The 21377-nt window shown below is 34.9% G+C and overlaps 2 long non-coding RNA genes across 2 annotated transcripts in view; one reads left to right on the forward strand and one right to left on the reverse strand.

The window, feature by feature from the left end:
• The window catches only part of LOC129144821 (uncharacterized), a 330134-nt gene extending 321670 nt beyond the window's left edge, over window positions 1–8464 (forward strand). Inside the window, exons 6-7 of the long non-coding RNA XR_008549511.1 lie at window positions 4116–4251; window positions 8406–8464. This is a non-coding gene — a long non-coding RNA (uncharacterized LOC129144821). The remainder of the gene's footprint in view (window positions 1–4115; window positions 4252–8405) is intronic.
• LOC119232763 (uncharacterized) overlaps window positions 1–21377 on the reverse strand; it is a 411864-nt gene that overhangs the window by 8311 nt on the left and 382176 nt on the right. The gene's annotated exons all lie outside the window — the stretch shown is intronic.

Raw genomic sequence — 21377 nt, forward strand, 5'->3', positions numbered from 1 at the left:
TATTAAGTATTCAGTGTGCTCTAGACTAAATAATACTTGGTTGTATTGTATTAAGTGCTTTCCTTTTGCTGCAAGTCTCTGATAAAGGCTTGTGGTTTATTAATTCATTTAATTTTCCAAATAACCGTAAGTAGGTCCTAATATTGTGAGGGGGAAGGGATGTCCTGAGAAAGCTCCAGACAGGCTTTGTGAACTCCACCCCCACTCCATCAAGACACTGGGAACTACAGATCCCATGATCACCAAAGGGTGCATAAAGGTTTTGAAATGTGTACTTTATATATCATATACAGTTATATGATATATAGATTATATATATAGATATAGATATAGATTGATCTCGATCTCTCTCTCTCTTTCCCTCCACCCCTCCCTCTCGCCAATCAAGCTGGTGCCCTGGCATTCTCTAGAAGCTCTCATAATCAGACACGGTCATGTATCCTGGAAACCATAGTTGCTTAGACAGTGAGTATGGACTCTGGATGCAAACTGTGTCTTCTAACCCAAATTCAGCATTTATCTACTCCACATCCTAATGTAACTTAGCTACAATTTACTAAATGAAAGCTCTGAGAACACAGTCTCTGGCACAAAGTCAGGATACCAAATGCTAGCTATTTTCAATTTTGCCTATTTTTAAGTGACTGAAATTATCTAAAAAATCAGTGATAAAAGTAAACCACATAAGGAAAATGAAAACCTGCAGGTATTGCTAGTAAAACTCATAATTTGATGCCATTCATGTTAAATCAAGCATGGACAGTTTTTTTTTTCCTCTTTCTGGAAGGAAAAATATGTGTTAATATTTTGGTTTTGTATTTTAGTTTAGTTTTTTTTTTTCAGGTCCTTGTACATATCTACATATCTAAGGGACAGTTTATGATAATCCTGACTGTTGCTTGAGAGAGAAGAAAACCCCCGTTGGGGCATGCCAGAAGACTAGAGAGCAGGATTCCAGACCAGAAACAACTCCACAAGATGTGCTTCTGGAAAAATTTAGTCACATCAGTTTTAGATGCCCCAGGAGAGCTCACTGTTTATCAGCGATGATTCTAATGAGGTCATTTTGGGTTGCAAGAAACACAATCCTGCTCAAATTACCAAAAAAAAAGTAGGTGATTTATGAAAAGAACACTTGTTTAAAAGAAAAGAAAACTAAAAGTTCCTAACTTTAGGAGATTTCAGAAACTAGGCAACTCCAAAGTCCTTCTCTTCTTCCCTCAAATCTCTTCTCTTCTGCTTTCATCTACTTCCTCAGACTTTCTGCCTTTCTCTTTTTCCCACTTACTCTACAGCATTTTTTATTCAAGACCCTTGTATTACAAAGTGCATTTCCCATTCAATTAAACATGGCTAGCAGAAAGAGCGCCCAAGAAGGGCTTCAAATGGGACCAGCATCCTAAAGCATTCTAGCTCTGGCAGAGCAAGCACTTCCATCCCTGTAGATACATCAAAAGTACCTCTGGGTTGCAACATCCATCTATCATATTTACAACTGGCACCAAGCCCAATCTTAAAAAAAAACATGTTTCCCAAACAACCTGAAATCTGTAGGAATTTATTTTTTTCTCAATTCTCTCTAAAATTTCTCATCAGAGTTTCTGATCAAATAACCACATTTGTGAGGTTTTCAATATGATTCTACATTAAAACCAAGGAAGCTGACATTTTTATTAGCATATTTAACACTCAATGAAATGTGCCAATTTTTTAAGGTTTTAAAAACATATTGAAGGGTTTTGTAGTGCTACGATCTACTGTCAGATACTACCTCAGAGACTGGAGTCAAGAAATGAAAAACTAAATTCTAAAATTCACACAACAATGCGATTCTTTTGTAGGATAAGGGCGAGATAGCAGATGGTTTTACGCCAAGGAGAAGTGTTGATGTGGGCTTGTTCTGATCTGTGTTTCATCTCAAGATGAAAAGGGGAAAGAAATCACACTTGAGAAAGCTATGAAGCTCCCTGAGATAGAATGTTGTTAGAGCTCTATGTAATCGATGAACATGTCTCTTGGGGAAGTGCAATTGGTGCACTACGACTAGACAAGCAGGAAAAATAAGCCATCATTTCATAAAAGATGGGTGGACATTTCCCAGTGGTTTTCAGAGCTTAAACCCAGGCTCTATGCAGCATCAGAATCTTTGTTTGTTTTGCTGAAACATCCCTTGTGGTAATGTATTTGGGAATTGTTCAGGGTCTTGTTTTGTTTGTTTTTTTGCTTATTTTTTAAAATTATTTTGTTTACTTATTTTTACTTTTGAATGTTTAATGCAGACACTGGAGAGTATTCCAAATTTCCTAGCTGGCCATAGACTAGCACTGCAAATACTTTGAATGTGAAATAGAACATTTAATTTCATTTATTTAAAAAATAGTGACTATGCCAAACATTGTCAATAATTTTTGCTAAAGAACAATTATATGGGCTTCCCTGGTGGTGAAGCGGGTTGAGTGCCATGCTGTGAAGCTGTCTGCAGCCTCTGTAGTGCCAGTTCGATCCACGCCAACTGGCGAGAATCCCACCTGGTGTGGCAGACCTCTCCTGTCGCTCCTGCTGCTCCCCTCAGCAATGTGTTTCAGTTGTCTGCCTGTTCTGCTCCCTGCTCTGTCTTGGTGAATCTTCACACCCCCCCACGCCTCTGGCCTGTACCCCAGCTCTTGTATAAAAATAAAAAAATAAAATAAGTATAAAAAATTATAGTAAAGGTTAAATGAGTCCTATACCAGGGGAAAAACAGAGTGTTAGCATAGTGAGTACTGTCAAAAATCACTTCTATCTCTCCTCCCAAACAAAATGATAGTATGTGTAATTACACACTCTGCCCTATTAAATTGTAGCTGGGTGACTTATTTTGGCCAATGATATGGAGTAGGTATATGAATCAGGTTGTTTTCATGTTTACGTGGAAAAATTGGGGTATATGCCAGAGGTTTGGGGGGTGTGGTGAGAGAATTCACCAGGGAAAGATTGGGGAGTAAAACATGTGGATCTACTGAAACACAGTGCTGAAGGGAGCTGTGAGCGAGACATGAGAGGTCTGCTGTGCCATGTGGGTCAGTTTCCTGGCCCAGATCAAACTCAGGCTGTAGCAGTGATAGAACTGAGACTCAACCCTTAGGCTCCCAAATTGCTTTTGGATAATTTTTTTTGGAGTCATGATATATTATTATTTTTTTTCCTTTGAACAGAAACTGAGAACATCCCCAAGGTTTCCATATTATCTGGAAATCTGGATTGAAAACTGAAGACAAAGCAGAACGGAACTTTCAGCAGACCCATGATAAATACATAGCATGAACAGGAAATAAACTTTTAATGTGTTGAACCTCTGAGACCTGGGTTTGTTACTGCAGCATAAGCATATTATCCAGATTTGTTTGGGTGCTAAATGAGGCATATCTAAGGTGCACCAAACTTAGGGTGCAGGAAAAGTTTCCAGTATATTACATTCACATGCACAGATTATTTCCATAACTATTGCATCACCTACTCAATTGTAAACTCTGAGGACACAGCACTTTACACAAAAGATTTGTCCAGTAAATGCTGGTTTAAGTTGGATGAGTCAAAAATAAAATAGGAGCTCCCTGGTGGTACAAATTGTTAAGCACAGCTTTGTCAAGCTATCCACAGCCTCTGCAGCATGAGTTCGATCCCAGGAGAGCCAGGGAGCTACCCACAAGGTGCAGCAGAGCTCTCCTGTCTCGCCCACTGCTCCCCTCAGCAGTGTATTTCAGTCATTCTGCCCACTCAGCTACCAACTCTGACTCTGGTGAATCCTCCCACCCCTTGCACCTCCGGCCTGTACCCCATTTCTTGTATGCATAAATAAATAAATCTTTAAAATAAATAAATAAATATAAATAAATATTTGCTCTAGAAAGTCAAATTCAGGGCTCATCTGTAGTGCCTATTAGCCAAGAATACTAGTACTAGTACTAGTACTAGTACTAGTACTCTACATTATATGCTTGGAAAAATTTGCATGTTTTTCTTTATTTCAATGAATATCAGATGCTTAAACTAAATTGGAATGATAATTATATGAAAATATTTATCATATTTTTGTTCAAGCCAGATAATCAATAAAATGCTACTTTTTCTTCCAGAATCATCAACTTCTGCTTCTTTTATAATCCAAAGCTGACAAACTCTAAACTTGATGTGGAAATCAAGACAGCAATTTGCTCCTACAACATTGGAACATAAGACTGAAACTTGAAAACATGATCACCTCTAATAAAAGTAACATATGCCAGCTATCTTCCACTTTAAAATAAATAATTGAAACAATATCGACAAAATAGGATATCTTACTGCCAGTTTGACTTTAAAAATACTTTTTGATGTTCCATTGTGAGATTGCTAATTGTCTTGCCTAGAAATCTCCATTTGCTTTTCTCCTTTATTAATATTTCCTAATTAATATAATACCAGCTTTGGAGTGTTCAAAAATGGTAACTACAGACCTAGATCAAATTTTATGCCTTACTTCAGACAGTTTGAAATTAATAGGAATTTTGCATGAGTAATTTTACATGATTGGGTATTTATACACACAGACATATATATGGGGGGGGAGGGAGATGGGGGGAGAGAGAGAGAGAGAGAGAGAGAGAGAGAGAGAGAGAGAGAGAGAGAGAGATTTTCAAGTATCCCCAGTGCTTTATGTACTCTTTGCTAAGAGAAGTTTCAATTCTTCCTGCTCCTAATAAAGTTTAACTCCGCTTGTCTTCCATGGAGTGATTTATAAAGAAATCTCCTATTATCCTTGCTGCGAGGAATGCTTCCCATTGCACTTTTGCTGTATCTTCAAATAGATATTCATCTCCACCAGGAAAAAAAAAAAAGCCTTTCAATGTTCATGGTGCCATGATTTACACTTGTTAGTTGAGGGGAAATTAATCCAAAGTGACTTGATGTTTCAATGTGAAACATCATGGGTAAGAAGTATTCGACCAAAGCAAAATATTTTGGAGTTGTGTTTAGCCTGTGACTGATTTGGCCATAACCCTGCATATAAAACAGACTGAAGAAACTGACTGAATCTTTGTAAATTCTTTACATCAACCTCCCCATTGAGTGAGTGATCAAAAACACAAAATTCAGAAACTACTGTTGGCAACTCTAAATGTATGTCTGCAAGGAATCAGGAAGTTCTTGGGAAAATTTGTTCAGTGAATTCAAATGAAGCCCATTTTGAAAAGTGCCTGTCAGCTTATGTGTTAAATATCTAAGGAAGGACTGCGTTTAGGTTTTTCTCAACCCAAATCTGCAGGCTCAAGCTATTCAGATATAATTTGGCTGAACACAAGATTAGCAGCCATACTGCTCTGATTCATCTGATTTTAATGGAACCCTTGGGGATTGACTCAATGCAGCTGACTGCTTTCTTGCTATATTAAATTGTCCCTGATCTGATTGGCTACATCATATTATAGACTATTTGTCACAGCATGATTTTACATTTGGTTCTCTATGAGTCCAGGCGAGTTAGCTATTTTCTTAAAGTTTTGATTCCCAATTTCAAAATTTGAGGATACAAGCATTACTAGTAAGTGTCCTTCAGGGTGGGGAAATAGAGGCTATCACTAATGACACATTACTTCGCCATTAAATAGACAACCGTGGGTTGTGAAGTTTTAAGTTCTTCAGTCCTCTGAAATATTTTCCAATTCTGCTTCTCAAGTAAGTAAGTGTGTGCACGTGTACACAGGTTTGGGACTTGCTTACATTTAGCACAACAGCTTCATTTACAGAAGACATTCCACCAGCATCAGTGTTTCATTTCAACTCACCATGTGTCCCAGTGCTAAAGAAACAGATTACAGTGTAAGAGTGCGAGTAAATATAGCCTTCCAAATCCTAGGCTCTCAAACCTCCTCATTTCACAGGGCACCATTAGTTTACTTTCTCAAAGCTGACTTCAGCATTTTGGCAGATGTTTTATGAATGTTGTAAATGGGGACAAAATGGAGAAATATCCTAATATTGAGAGTAGTAAATATCGTTGTCATGAGCCTAAGGCTTCACTATACACATTAGAAGAAAGTATTCTCTAAAGAAAATGGTTAGGAGTTAAAAGAGAATAAATCACTATTGTAATAATCATAAAAAAGCAATTGCATGCTGGTATTAGATAGTCTCTGGGTAACCAGGTGCTAATAATTTTACTGTATTAATGAAGACAAAGTCATATTGGTCTACTCATTTGGATGGCATTTCCCTCAACATTAGGAAAGCTTGATGTCTTCCTTTTTTAAACTCGAGTTATTAACTTGACCCTGTTATTGAGAGATTGCAATTCTTAATTTAAGGGTAATTTACATTGGCATCTATAACATTAGATACAAATGGGACATTAGCTAAGGATGGAGTGGAGGACATTCATGCATTTTTATGCTCTATTATGGCTAAGGAAGGATCAGGCCTGTGGCATAGATGGCAGATATTTACACCTTGCCTTTTTCCTGATGATTTTCATCTCACAAGCCCCATGCCTTGGAGACCAGACAGAAAAATACAAATGCAGAGAGGTGAATTATTTCATATCAAGTGTAAAGGTCTAGACCATTACTTTTTCCATCAGCGTAAAAGAACTCTTAGTACCTGTAGAAATGTATTTCTTAAATTTTCACTGAGTATTTTTAAGACCTAGCTTAAATCTTTTAGTTTGGTAATTTGTCAGATGCTTAAAACAAGTTCTTTTTAGATTTGAGACGATTCTATTTTGATTAAAAAAAAAAAAAGCCAAATCAACAACAACAACAACAAAAAAAAATACAGACAAGGGTAGAATCATTGAATCATGTAATCCTTACTGTGGCTTTAGCCTCTTCAAACCAAAACAAGTGTGAACACTACTAGTTAGGAGAAACTTCCAAAGAAAACTCTCACGGCCTATTTCTTACTATGGAAGAGAATGAAGAGGCACCTGCTATTTCTCTATTTCTCTTGACCTTATACTGCACTCGTCACAGCAATGATAATCAGTTGCTCTAATTTAGTAATTTCCTGCCCCTACATACATACTAGAGTCATTTGGGATGCTTTTTAAAAACATTGAGTTTGACCCCTATGCAGGGCCAACCAAATCAGAACTTCTGTGGACACTTGGGGTTTTAAGCTCCCTAAGCAATTCTAAAGTTCAGCTAAGGTTGAGAAACTTAACCTATTTATGTACTGTAAGAAGCTAGAAAACCAACAGTCTCCTTTCCAATAATTTGCTGTAGAACCTGATATTACATTATTAAGACAATTCATTGTATGTCTCCTACAGACTGTACTGTCCAGTAAATATGGTAGCCATCAGCACCAAGGGATACTGGATGACAGAAATTTGACTAGTGCAAATTGATACATGGTATGAGAGTAAAATATACATCCGATTTCTAAGACTTATAAGGAAATAGAGAATGCAAAAATACTTCAATAATAATTTAAATGTTGATTGCTGCTGAAATTATATTATGTTGAATATGCATTGAATATAATCAAATTAATCTCACTTGTTTATGTTTACTTTCACTGTAGCTTATAGAAATTTACATAGGTGACTCACTCTAATTTTATTGGAAATTGTAATGCTAGGGAAATGATTTCAATGTGCTAAAGATAATAGGTTAGCAAATTGGCACTGATTTGTTTACAGATTAGCCTATTTAAAACAATTTTATTATGCTAGTGGCAGAATAACAGAATTTGAGAATCCAGCAAATATAACAGGTGAATGATGCTGTGGGGGAGAAGATTGAAAAAGTCCAGATTGGGGAACGTTTTTCTAGTTTGGAACAGGCCTGCCATATTGAGTCATAATAGTTAGACACAAGTGTTAGATAAACTCTGCTTGCTTCATAGCCAGGAGTTATTCTTGACCCTGTTTTTCTCTTTCTGTTAATGTTAAGCAATGTTTTGAAAAATCATCTTGCCCTTTTCAGGTTATCATAGTGGAAATACCATGAGCCATTTGATTCTGCAGATTTGGGCTTTTGATTCAGCTGTCTCAGTACCACCCATGTGCTCCCCTGGGTGCCACTTCACTTTGGTGACCCCATGTGTTTTCATCTATAAAGTTGAGAAAATAAGACCTCTCCCAGGGCTACTTAAATGCTATCTTATGTAAAATAAATCCTGATCTGGTACCTGCAACACAGCGGATTTCAATCAATGATTGTCATACTTTCTCTTCTTTCTCTATATGAAGAATAGCCATTCATTCTTCAGAACTCAAATTAAAAATCACCTTTTTTATGAAGCCATAACTCAGCACATCCCCCTATATTTTTCATAGAACATTGTCAACAATTGATTTTAATTATTCAGGGACATAGTTGTTTCTCTTTACTATATTGTCATGAATATCTTAAGGTCAGAGCTATTCCAATTTTTTCTACCCCTAGTGTGTACCACAGAACAAAGAACAGAGCAGGTAATCAAGATGGCTGGATGGACAGAAGGATGGGAGAACATGGTTTATGATTCATCCTTGAAATCTTTGGAGTCAGCATACAATAGAAAAAATCAATTATTCAACAAAGAATAACAATAAGGTAAAGAAAGGAGAGTGAGTATAACATCTATTTTGTGTTTCATTTTGTATAATTGCCCACCTGGGCTTTGGCCAACCATATGGCAAATAGTTTATAAGGGGCTTCACTTTCATTGCTGTAGGAACACAGAAAAGCAAATCCCCCTCACCCTGTGCCCTTACATGAAAAATATAATCTGAGAAGTCATTACCCTCACTGTCCTGCTTCCCTCTAGCAAGTATCTGCTCTACTCTCAACTATATCCATCTACAAGTCTTTCTATAGCCAACTCAATCCACTTTCTGCTTTGATTTCATTGTTCATGCAAATGTTCAAACTGAATGATTACACCTTTTACTCCTCCCACCCCTACATCCCCACCTCCAGCCTGAGACTTGGTAGATCCTGTGCTCTTTTATAGTAGTCTACACTCTGCTTCTTCTGTTTCTCCCAATCAGACTAGAAGTAAATAATCTTTACCAGTTATCCTCACAGAGTACATTGTTTGTGGTTCCAAAGGACAATGAGAAAGCTCTTCTTGCCTCATCAACTATTTGTTTCTGTCAAGCCCTCTAGAAAATAAGATAAAGAAGAGAAGAAACTACTTTCTATTAATTGCATTCATTGTATTCTGGCTTAATGATTTTCACTTTATAGTCATTAAAAATATTTTCATCAGACTGAAGTTTATCTCCATGATAATTATGCCAATGGAGGGTGTAGCTTTCTAAAGATTTTCAACATTTTATGTTTACAAAGATCAATTCTGATTCTTTTTATATATTATATTAATTATATAATTAATTTCTAATACCTTCTGGATCCTTCCAAACACAGCGGCATTCTAAGTTCCCTTTGAACGAAAAGGTTGTGACCTGGACTCATGGATCTCTCAGACAGTGGCCATGACTGACTGTGCATGAGGGATGGGAAAAGTTGAAGATGCCAAGGGGGGCTGGATATGGGAATTGTTTAATGTCCTACATAATAATCACTTTAATTTATTCAACATTTATCTGTCAAGGTACAGATAAGTGAACTATTTCAATGAAAGGTTGAATTCTAGGTTTAAAATACAAGGGGTGTATTATAAACACCTAAACAAGTATTTTTAATTATTTGGAGTTTTCTCTTATCTCAATAATTACTAACTACAATTAGATATCATTAGCTCAGGATAGAACTAACTGTAGGGGTGAAATTTTAAATTTCATTGTAGGTAAATAGCATTATATCATGTATAATTCAATTATAGTTTTTATTATAAATTATTTTTATGGAACTAACATTGATTTAAAATAATTGGTTTACCTCCAAAGTGTGATTTGGAGATATAGAGTCACATCTCTTCAGATGTATGTTTTCATCCACACCCTCCACCAAAGCACTTATAACCCTCCAACAAAGTCCATTGGGCCTCCTCAACATTTCCCCCTAACTTCTTATGATAGCCTCATTTTATAGTACTTGTTTTAGTTTAGTTTTATCTACCACTTCAGTTTGTTTCTTTATGTTTCACATGAGTGAAATCATCTGGTATTTGGCTTTCTCCTTTGATTTATCTTGCTTCACCTATTCCACTTTTATCCATGTTGTCACAAATAGCAAAATTTCATATTTTCTAACTGAAAAGATTCCATTGTGTATATAAACCACATCTTCCTTATTCACTCATTTAAATGACCAATTCAAAAAATGGGCAGAAGCCCTATATAGATACTTCTCCAAAGACATATAGATGACCAACAAGCACATGAAAAAAATGCTCACCATCATTTATCATTAGGAAAACGAAAATTAAAACCACAATTAGGTACCACTTCACATCCATGAGAATGACACATATCAAAAACATAAGAAACAGCAAGAGTTGGTAAAGTGCTAGAGAAAAAAAGAAACCTTAGTATACTGTTGGTAGGAATGCAGACTGGACTAGCGCCTATGGAAAATAGTGTGGAGATTTCTCAAAATATTGAAACCTGATCTACCATATGATCTAGCAGTTCCACTTCTAGGTATTTACCTGAATACAAAAACACTAACTCAAAGGAATGCATGCATTCTTATGTTCATTGTGGCACTATTTATAATAGCCAAGTTATGAAAACAACCCCAGCTACAAAGTTTTACCTCACACAATTATCAGGTAACTTTCATATAACTGCCATAAGTTTCATGGTGTCGCCTTTAGTATCCAAAGATGAAAACCTGAGTTAATGAGCAACAGTTATATTTTCTAATTTATCTGAGTGACGATATATTGTTGCTTATAGACTGATCCAAGGCTTCTGCCTGATTAGCCAATTCAACCTTAGTTCTCCAATTCAACCTTAGTCAGAACCACAAATTAAAGCATAAAATAATAAATCCAATGAATGAGTGATCAATGTTAAGTACTTGATCCTATAACAGTGGGTTTGATCATCGGTTGAGATTATTCAGTCCTACATTTTCCTAGTTCCTTCACCTAATTACTGAAGAATGTTAGCAAATTTCTATCCATGGCTAACATTTCAAATCCATCAACTCTAAAATAGCAATGATAATAGTATTTACTTCTTAGAGTTGTTTTGAGAATTAAATGAGAATTTTTTTACACTTCAAAGGTAACTGATGATCAGTAAGCTTTAGATAATGAGCATGTCATCAAATAGAATGAGAAATACAAAAAAGAGAAGACCAAATTACTGATGTGTCCCCTTCTAAGACAATAGCACATAAGCCTCAAAAAAAAAAAAAAAAAAAAAAAGCTGAGCATACAATGGGAAGAAATTCCAAAGTCAAAAAGCTCTGAATCTGAATTCCATATTCAAAAATCACAAGCTGTATGATATTTAACAGACTGCTTAATTTCTCAGAGCCTCCATTTCTTTAATCTATAAAAAAGAGCTAATAACAAAGGCCCCATATATTCTGAAGATTAAGGTAGATCGTATCTGTAAAGCTCTGAAATTAAAAAAAAGGGAGAGGAAAATGTAGACGTGGCTAAATTAGTACAACATTTATATATATGACCTGTGCAGCTCTTGATAAGAAAGATGCTCTGTTTACTTGGTGATTTTTCCCAAATATAGATGAAAATAGGAAAGCTTAATATAACAGGATATTTTAAAGTAATCTTCTGACTGACTACAACTGTGCTTCCTTGTTATCACTGTTCAGGCCAGGAATGTGTTTACCTGTTGAATTTTTAGACAGGACATCAATAAGCAGACAGAGCACTTTGAAAAGCTGATTGTACCATAAACAGTCCTGAGGGAGAGGCATAGTAGGCTGATGGATTATCAGGAAGCTGGCACAGAGGTCAATGTTGAGTGGAACCAACCTTTAAAGAGATCATGTCTCAATGCTTTTCTGTGATAGCATTTGTGAAATGTCTTTTCTAAAACATACAAATTCTTCCTCCTATGCCCCCTAGGATTCTTTATGTCTCCAAAGGGTTTCTATTTTGTCATATCCCTTCAGATAATCCCAAAGACATGATTAGGTTTAAATCTTACTAATTTGTCCAACCATATCCTTTGGGATGCTAAGTATCCAGTAAATAATTTTTGAATAAAAAGGTTTTCAGTAAAATAAATGTAAGCTTATGATAATGCAGGAAGTTGTTATAGCATCTTTGGAAAACAATGGAGAATGCATAACAACATATACTGCAATGATCAAACACTACAACCCTGCAATGTATCACTCTGAAATAATTCAATAGAAAAATAAAACTCTGCCCATGATGTTCTGCGCTAAGCAATAATAGTTTTTGAAAAGTGTAAATACTGAACAAAACAGAATTGCTCAAGTAGATTATCATGTGACTGTAAAGTGATATGTCTTTTATAAAGACTTACTGAAATATTTTACAAAATATTTGATAACAGCTGTAACAAAATGAAATCCTGATTATGCTATGCTAATAACTGCATAAAATATGTAAGACCTTGTATAGCGGCTACAAAAGAATGTACAAACATAAAAACCCGTTGGTTTAGGATAGTCAAATTGTAAATTCTTCCTTAGTGATGTTTATTTTTAATAATTAAAATTAAGAGAAGATCCTAATGATTTCTTTTATGACACAAAACATTAAAAACCAGGTGTCATTTTGTGTTCACTCCCAGATCATCATAGAAGTTGTAGACTTACAGAAGTTATCTTGTTGTTTTTTTTTTAAGATTTATTTATTTATACAAGAACTGGGGTACAGACCAGAGGCATGGGAGGGTGAGAGGATTCACCAGAGACAGAGTGGGAAACAGAACAGGCAGACTGACTGAGATACACTGCTGAGAGGAGCAGCGGGTGAGACAGGAGAGATCTGCTGCGCCATCTGGGTTTCTCCCTGGCCAGCCGCGAATTGAACCCATGCTACAGAGGCTGCGGACAGCTTCACAGAACTGAGCTCAACCCGCTGCACCCTGACTAGTTCATTGCCTGACTTCCTATAGTATAGGATTTGTGAGACCCCTATGAGGGCACAGGGTAGGTATGACTTATTGAGAGCTATGTCCTGCATTGGTACAAGGACATGCATATTGTAAGCAATATGCAAAGTGCTTATTCAATAAAAGGAAGGAGGTAGGTTGTTCAAAACATGCCCTTCCCATACATTGGCTGTTTTTTTGCAAATCTACTGCAATAAAATCTTTTAAATTTCATGAAAGGAAACATTTTAAACAGTTGTTAATCATTTGCAGCTAGTATTTTGACTTTTTTATACCTACTATACTATGTATATAGGTGTGTATACATACACACAGAGACACACTATAGTATAGAGTTAACATTGATAAGGGGAATTAGATTCCTTAAGTGGAATGAGAGGTGGAAAAATACTGATGGTCAGTAATAGGAACAATGATTTATTTTGTCACTGTTTGTAGGTCTGGTTCCTATTAGATTTGACGTCGTACTATTAGTAACTTCATTTAATATAATGTATAATAAATAAACTACAGTAAAGATAGTACTCATGTCAACCAATACAGAGCCATCAATTACTGAAATATATATTGCACATTATGCTTATAGATGAAAATCAAATAATATTGAATATTTAGAAAACAATTTTCTATAGCATATCCAAGTATAAATGACAATCTTTTAGATCTTTGATTTCTGCCAAATTCTCAATTCAGAGAACCATATCTAAAGAAATTTGAGATCTATAAAGGACTTCAGAAATGAATATAATTTTTACAGTTAAACAAAGAGAGAATCAAAAGGTCAGGTGATCTATTCAAAACTCAAATATTGGGGCCTACCCTGGTGGCACAGCGCTTAAGTGCTGGGCTGCGAAGCTGCCCGCAGCCTCTGCAGCGCCAGTTTGATCCCCGGCTGCTAGCAAGGGTTCCACAGTGTAGACCTCTCCTGCTGCTCCCGCTGCTCCCCTCAGCAGTGTATTTCGTCAGGCTGCCTGTTTTGTTCCCTGCTCTGTTTCCGGTGAATTCTCTCACCCTCCCGCACTTCTGACTGTACCCAGTGCTTGTATGAATAAATAAATGAATGAATGAATGAATCTTTAAAAAAAAAAAAAAAACCTCAAATATTGGACTTCACATTAAGTCAGAAACACTTTCCATGGACCATCAGTGGATTCCTGAATGTATCTCTGTAACATTATAAAATTCAGTGTTATCAAGGAAATATTGGATTGTGTTTATGAAATTTTATGTACTGAGGCAAGGAAAATATCTTCCTGAGAAGAAATCCATACAAATCTCACTCATAGCTTTATAATCATGCTAATGAACCTTTTTTGGAAATAGGAGCTATAACAAAAATATTTTTGTACAAAACTGAACTAAAAAAAAGAAACTTTCCCTTAGAATTTTAATTTCAGATTTTATTTACAATTCTTTTGAGAATTTCAGACTTTAATAAGACATTTCCCATTGTCTTAGCTACACTACTACATTTGAGTTAAAAAATAAAAAGGGAAATCTGACTTAAAAAACTGAAACATAATTTCAATACCATCACATCTTTTAAAGCTACTGTGTCTAAGAAGATAAAATAAAACTAATTTCTAGGTGATTTTTCAAGCAGTGAGCTTGAAAGTCATTCTTCTAATATACAAATTCTTTGATTTCTAGTGGTCACTGTTTGATTGAAAATAATACATATTGTGTAATTTACAAGCTAGACATAGCTAACTCATTTCAAAAGATACTTTGAAGAGGTTTACTCAGAATCATTTCTGATGTTCAAAGAAATAATATCCACATGGACTTGGGTACATATTTCTCTATCAATAAGATAATTTTCTACAAGCAATTACAGATCATACATTTAATGTAATACTTTCTTTGGAATTTTTCAGACAGTTAAATTAGTTTCCCTTGTCATTTGGAAAGGTGTGAGGTACAGGGACATTAAGACCTATTAAACTTAATGACCCTTCCATCTAGTTAAGGAAAATTAAAGGACACCTTTCTCAATGAGACTTTTACATTTAAAATGATGAAGGATCACTGAAGACAAATGAATTTCAGAAAGAATGGTACAATTATTTGAATTCTTACATTCTGTGTGTCTATAAAGACCATTACAAATATTTTTTCAGATATTTAACATGGGTCATATAAAACTATGGCTGGGCATTCTCTAAAAATAGAGTTTTGATATTTAAAATCTTGAATTTTAAATTATCAGGAAAAAGATTATTTTAAGTGTCAATTCCCAAGTTATCAACTTTTAAATTAAAATTTAAATTTGATCAAAAACTAAAGCAACTATGTTCTGCTTTAGAATTTTCAGTATTTTCAACAGTATTTATAAAATTAAACAAAAATATGGTTACTATTTATGATTTTTAAACTATACCTTTCTTAATTTTTGAATTTAATAATTTGTTTTTAAATCTAACTTCTATTTCCAAAGTATGAATATATTTTGAAAGGAATTTTAAAAATAGAAGAGTTATGCCTATGCTCTCTAGACATTCTGGGTTAATATTATGTAAGCTTATTTACTGAAGGACCTTCTATGACTTTTAATATGCTAATTTATATCATGAATCTCTACTCTCTTGTCCACGACTGCATAAAAAATAATAACCTTAAGTTACCTTTTGTTATGAAGTAACACTCCAGGTTAAAAATTACAGAAAACATATCAGTAAGAGCTAATTTAATTACAAATTATGAAGTGACATTTTTCTATGATTCCTAAAAACATCAGATAAATATTAAAAATGATACACACATGCTTATTTCACATATGTTTACACAGGTGAGCATGTATATATATGGACATGTATGTGCTTGATTTATATATGTGTATGAATTACTTTCCCAAGTATAGTTATTTCTGTATTAGTATTTATCAACTCTTCTTCCTCGGTAATGAACTCCAGATTTTAGCTGGATAAACTGCAACCTGAAGTAAAGTCTACATTAACCAGTTCCCTTCACACATACACAGAGCATCTTTGTTATATGCAAGCAGGTATAAGGTAAGACAGTTTTGGGGAAATCTTAAAAGACAGCTGGTATTTGCTCTTGGACATTTTGATGTTCTTTTCATCCATGCTGTTCCCTTAACCCAGATGGACTATGTACCAAAGACAATCTATTGTGGTATTTCCTTCCAACTAACCACTGTATCATCTCTACTATGTGGCCTTCATCCTTAGAACTTGAAATAAGTTCTTTTCTGAGAATTTCTTTCCCCTCTGAACAGGGAATAGAATTCCAGCCATCTGAATAGGGTATAGAATTCTAGCCATCACCTGTCAATGTAGTTGTATGGACTCCACTGGTTCAGTGAGATTTCCTCTCCCTGAATTTGGCAATTTGTTCTATAGAAAAAGGAGATTCTTGGGAGCCTCCCTGGTGGCTCAGGGGTTAAGTCTCAGCACTATCATCACAAGGGCCTGAGTTCACTCCCCTGGCAAGGAAGCTAACCCACATATGGCGCAGCATCTCTCTCCTGCCTCTCCTACTGCCTTGGCAGTGTATTTCAGTAAATCTTCATGTTCTGCTCCTCACTCTGTTTCTGGTAAATCCTCTCACCAACCCCCGCCCCCAGCACCTCTGGACTATATCCCAGTTCTTCTATGCAAAGAAAAAGGATATTGTGAGTTAAATGTTTTAAATGGAAGCATCTACAAGACTGGCCCATCAATTTATATCCTTGAGCATCCCAAAGCTACAGTGGCGCCCTGCTCCTAGTGCCTTAACTAGTCAAGACATTCTTTGAATTTCATTTTTCTGCCCAAGTCAGGCAGAACTGATATCTCCCCTCTGAGTACTTAGCTGAGAACTCTGTAATAAACTATGGATTTATAAAAGAAAACAAACAAATTTATTAACAAATGTATTGTGTATATACTTGGGAGATAACCAGGGGGAAATGAATAATTCATCTCCAAGGTGACTTTGAATTCAGAATCACTGTAGGAAAACATACGATGCAGGCCTTTTTTATGGGAAGAGTACATGATTTTTAGGAAAGGTGAATGTCCAGTAGGCAAGATAGTTTTCAAAAAAGGCTAGTCTGAGTGTGGTATCAGCTTATTCTTTCTTCTATGGGAAATAGTTTTCATTGTATAGGATCCTTCTCCTTTATTTTACTCCTAGTTTTTAGTGATTGTAAATGGGATCTTTCTCTTGATTTCTCCCTCTTTTAGTTCATTGTTTGCTTATAGGACTGCAACTGATTTTTGTATGTTAATTTAGTAAACTGACACTTTGCTGAACTGATATATTATCTACTCAGCTGTTAAAAAAGTAACAGTGAAGGGCCTCCCTGGTGGCACAGGGTTTAAAGACACGGCACTATCAAGCTGTCACCAGCCACTGCAATATGAGTTCAATCCTTGGCCAGATAGCTAACCCACATGACTCAGCAGAACTCTCCTATTTCACCCACTGCTCCCCTCAGCAGTGTATTTCAGTCTGCCTGTTCTGCTCCCCACTCTGTCTCTGGTGAATCCTCTCACCCCCCATACCTCTGTCCTGTACCCCAGTTCTTGTATGCATAAATAAATAAATCTTTTTAAAAAAAACAGCAGTTAAACTCTTGACTTTTGTGATAACATGGATGGAACTGGAGGGGATTATGCTAAGAAAAATCAAAAAGAGAAATACAAACATTGATGGTGTCACTTACAAGTAGCATATAGAGAAACAAAGGGTCAGGTAAAACCAAGCCAGTAACAAACCCTACAAATCTGACTATAGAATTGAGGCTACCAGGATTGGGGGCAAAAGGCAAAGTGGGGAAGGGGCATAGCACACTATGGTGGAGGATTTTCTGTGCCTGGGTGGCAGGTGTGGTGTTATACCTCTGAAAGGTGTGAGCCTATACCTATGAATCACATCCTATGTTGTAAACCAATGCCACTTCAATAAAATATAAAAGAAAAAAAGAAGTAAAATCTTGGATCTAACATAAAGCTAAAGATCTAAAACTAAATGCACTGCTCTAAAGGAAGTATATTTTTTATATTAGCAACACATGGCAAATATTTGGCATTCTAAAAAATATAACAAAGTTTTTCCTCTATTCATACTTCAGCTATGTTTCCATGTAAGCTTTTATTGCATAGTGTAAGAATGGGTTAGCACTTTTGTTATTAACCACATTTTTCAAGAGTTTATAGCAGTGTTGAAATTTCCTTTCTACCTTTCTTTATATAACAGGAAAATTTAATTATATGTTTGGAAGCTCAAGAAGACTCATTTTAAGTGTTTTTATATTTCTTTTTTTACCATTTTGTATTGAAACCAAAATAAACTTTTATTCCAACAGAGGAGCTAAAATTTTAAAGTAGTAATAATCAGATTATTTTGTTCTCATTACATCAACTAACTTTTCTCTATTTCAAAGAAATAATTTAAACATAAAAGGACTGAAGAGTGAACTCCAGAATTAAAAAAAATGTATTAATAAAAAACTTTCCATCACCGTTTTTCTTCTTTTTCTGCTGAAATAGCAAGATTATTGAACTAACTTATAGAACAAAAGAAGGTAACTATAATATAGAAATAAATTGTTATGCAAAACAGTTTCTGGAAGATCCCCAAGAGATTATAGAAGTATTTGCTGGTAGTATGTTTGGCACGCTGGATTTATAAACTCTAATTTATATAGATATATAATGTTGCATATAGCTTTAATATCTGGAAGAGCTAATTCCCCCCAATATTTATATCACTTTTTTACAGGTATATTTTATTATTCGAATTGAAAATCCTTTATTTCTTTAATGTGTTGTGGCATTAGAATTGGATATTACCAATATGCATATTGAAAAGGGAGAATGTATCCATTTTAACTGCAATAATAATTTTAAAACAGTAATAAATCCTTTCATATTTGTTTGTGTAATGGCTCCTTCCTGCTCCATACAATATTCATAGTGAATGTAGTGAGAACATAGAAAGGAAAAGAAGAATTTGAGCTGTGATGATTACACGTATGCTGATTTTAGTCAATCTACACCATGAATGATTCCCAGGTGAAAGGGACAGCAAACATGAATCATTTAGTTAATTATATTAAATTTGAACTTTGATTAGTAAATGTTTCCTCATTTTCAAGATATTTGAGATTATCTATCGGGATGTTGACTTCTAGAAGTGTGCTATTATAATAATAGACTTAGTTATTACTATTTTCTTGCTGCGACAATCATTATTATTTGAAGTAAAAGATATTAAGATTGCAAGTGTTTTTGCTTTGAGCAACACTTAAATAGATTTCTAGCAATTGGACTTCAATTTCAACAAATTTCTGTTTTCTTCACTCATAACTAACAACTAGTTCTAAGTGAAAGTTTGATTCTAGACTCAGATATGATTAATATTGTGTATTTTTTAATGTTTGTGGCTGAAAGAAAATTATCAAGGTATAATGTGAGTTTTAAAAACATTTTTCATTAAGTGTTTTCACTTTCTCCACAGTGGCTTTGGAATTAAACACAGAAGACAAAGCATTTCTACTTCACATATATGTTATAAGAGTACCAGCTGAGATTAGTGTGTCTGAGGAATAATGTAAAAATAAACTTTAGTCTAAAAATTAAATTAAAAATCACAGAGCAAAATAGTTTGTTTCCAATAGTGAACTAAAGTTATTTCATCAGTGTTCCTTTTGTGCATTGCCACATCAGGCTAGAGAAATCAAATTCACCATGAAATTCAAAGATCAATTTAAATTATGTTATGAAACAACAGAATCTCTTTGTGTCTGTCATTTAAAACCTATAAACAGCAACATCTTTTGTTTCAATTATATGTCTAAGTTGAGTTTATATAGCACAAACACACAGCAAGTAATCTCTCCTGAGTGTGCAGAGAAAGTGGATGAAATTATTTCTGGATTAAAACAGTCTTCATGAAAAACCTCTCTAAGTTATTTATATTTGAAAAGGTTGTTCATGGATTTTTTTTAAATTCAGTAATAAACAGGGACAGCACAAGAGATAGAATTAGGTTCAAATCAAAATTTGTCAGAAGTATTGATTACAGAATTATTTTTGACTATAAAACATTCTAAGATAAGTTTTCAGTAAAAATCACCAGTTTAATCTTTAATCAGTAATTGGGTAAAATGACACTGTGTCTAATGAAGCCCAAACTAGAAGTCATGATTTCAAGTGTGTATTTGAGTTATAGTTAATATAACATATTCAACTGTAAACAGTGCAATTACTATAATGGTTTATAACAAAAATATTCTGTGGTAGCAAACTATATCTAACAATGCATTGAAAGGATCATATACCATGACCAAGTGGGATTCATACCAGGGACACAGAATGACTCATCTTCCAAGAATCAGTCAACATAATTCACTACATCAATAAAAAGCTAAAAACTACTTGGTCATATAAATAGATGCTAAGAAAGCATGTGATGAGGTCTAACATTCATTTATGATGATAACTCTTGAAACATTGGAGGTAAATGGAACATACCTTAACATAATAAAAGCCATTTACAACACACCACAGCTAATATTTCTACTGATAAAAAAACTGAAAGCTTTCCCACTAGGATCTGATACAAGACAAGGCTATTTACTCTCACCACTACAATTCAACACAGTATTGGAAGTTTTAGTTAAAGCAATTAGACAAGAGAAAGATATAAAAGGAATCCAATTGGGAAAGAAGTAAAGCTATCATTATTTGCAGATAATATATGTAGAGAATCCTCAAGATCCCATGGGAAAACTAATCAAAACAATCAGTTTAGCAAAGTGAAAGGGTATACAAATACACAAAAATCTGTTGCCTTTATATGTACAAATAATGAGACAGAGGAAGAGATTAAGAAAGTGATCCTGGGGCTTCCGTGGTGGTGCAGCGGTTGAGCGCTGGGTTGCAAAGCTGCCCACAGCCTCTGCAGCGCAGGTTCGATCCCCAGCCACCTGGTGAGGGTCCCACATGGTGCGCAGACCTCTCCAGCCACCCACTGCTCCCCTCAGGAGTGTACTTCATCTGTCTGCCTGCTCTGCTCTCCACTCTGACTCTGGTGAAATCTCTCCAGTGCTTCTGACTGTACCCAGTGCTTGTATAAATAAAAAAAATAAATCTTAAAAAAAATAAAAGTGATCCCATTTGCAACTTACAACAACAAAAAAAATCAAATACCTAAGAGTATATCTAACAAAAAGAGGTAATACATCTATGCAAAGAGAACTGTAAGACATTGTTGAAAGAAATAAAAGACAGAAAGAAATGGAAAATATTCCCTTCTTGTGGAATGAAACAAATCAGCATTGTCAAAATAACCATCTTACCCAAAGCAATATGCAGATTCAATGCAATCCCAATAAAAATATCAACTGAAAAAAATATATTTTCAAAAACTGGAGGAAACCCATACAGAGCACAAA

The sequence above is a fragment of the Talpa occidentalis genome, unplaced genomic scaffold (assembly GCF_014898055.3).
Source record: "Talpa occidentalis isolate TD23 unplaced genomic scaffold, MPIMG_talOcc4v2.1 talOcc4.7, whole genome shotgun sequence".
Lineage (NCBI taxonomy): Eukaryota > Metazoa > Chordata > Mammalia > Eulipotyphla > Talpidae > Talpa > Talpa occidentalis.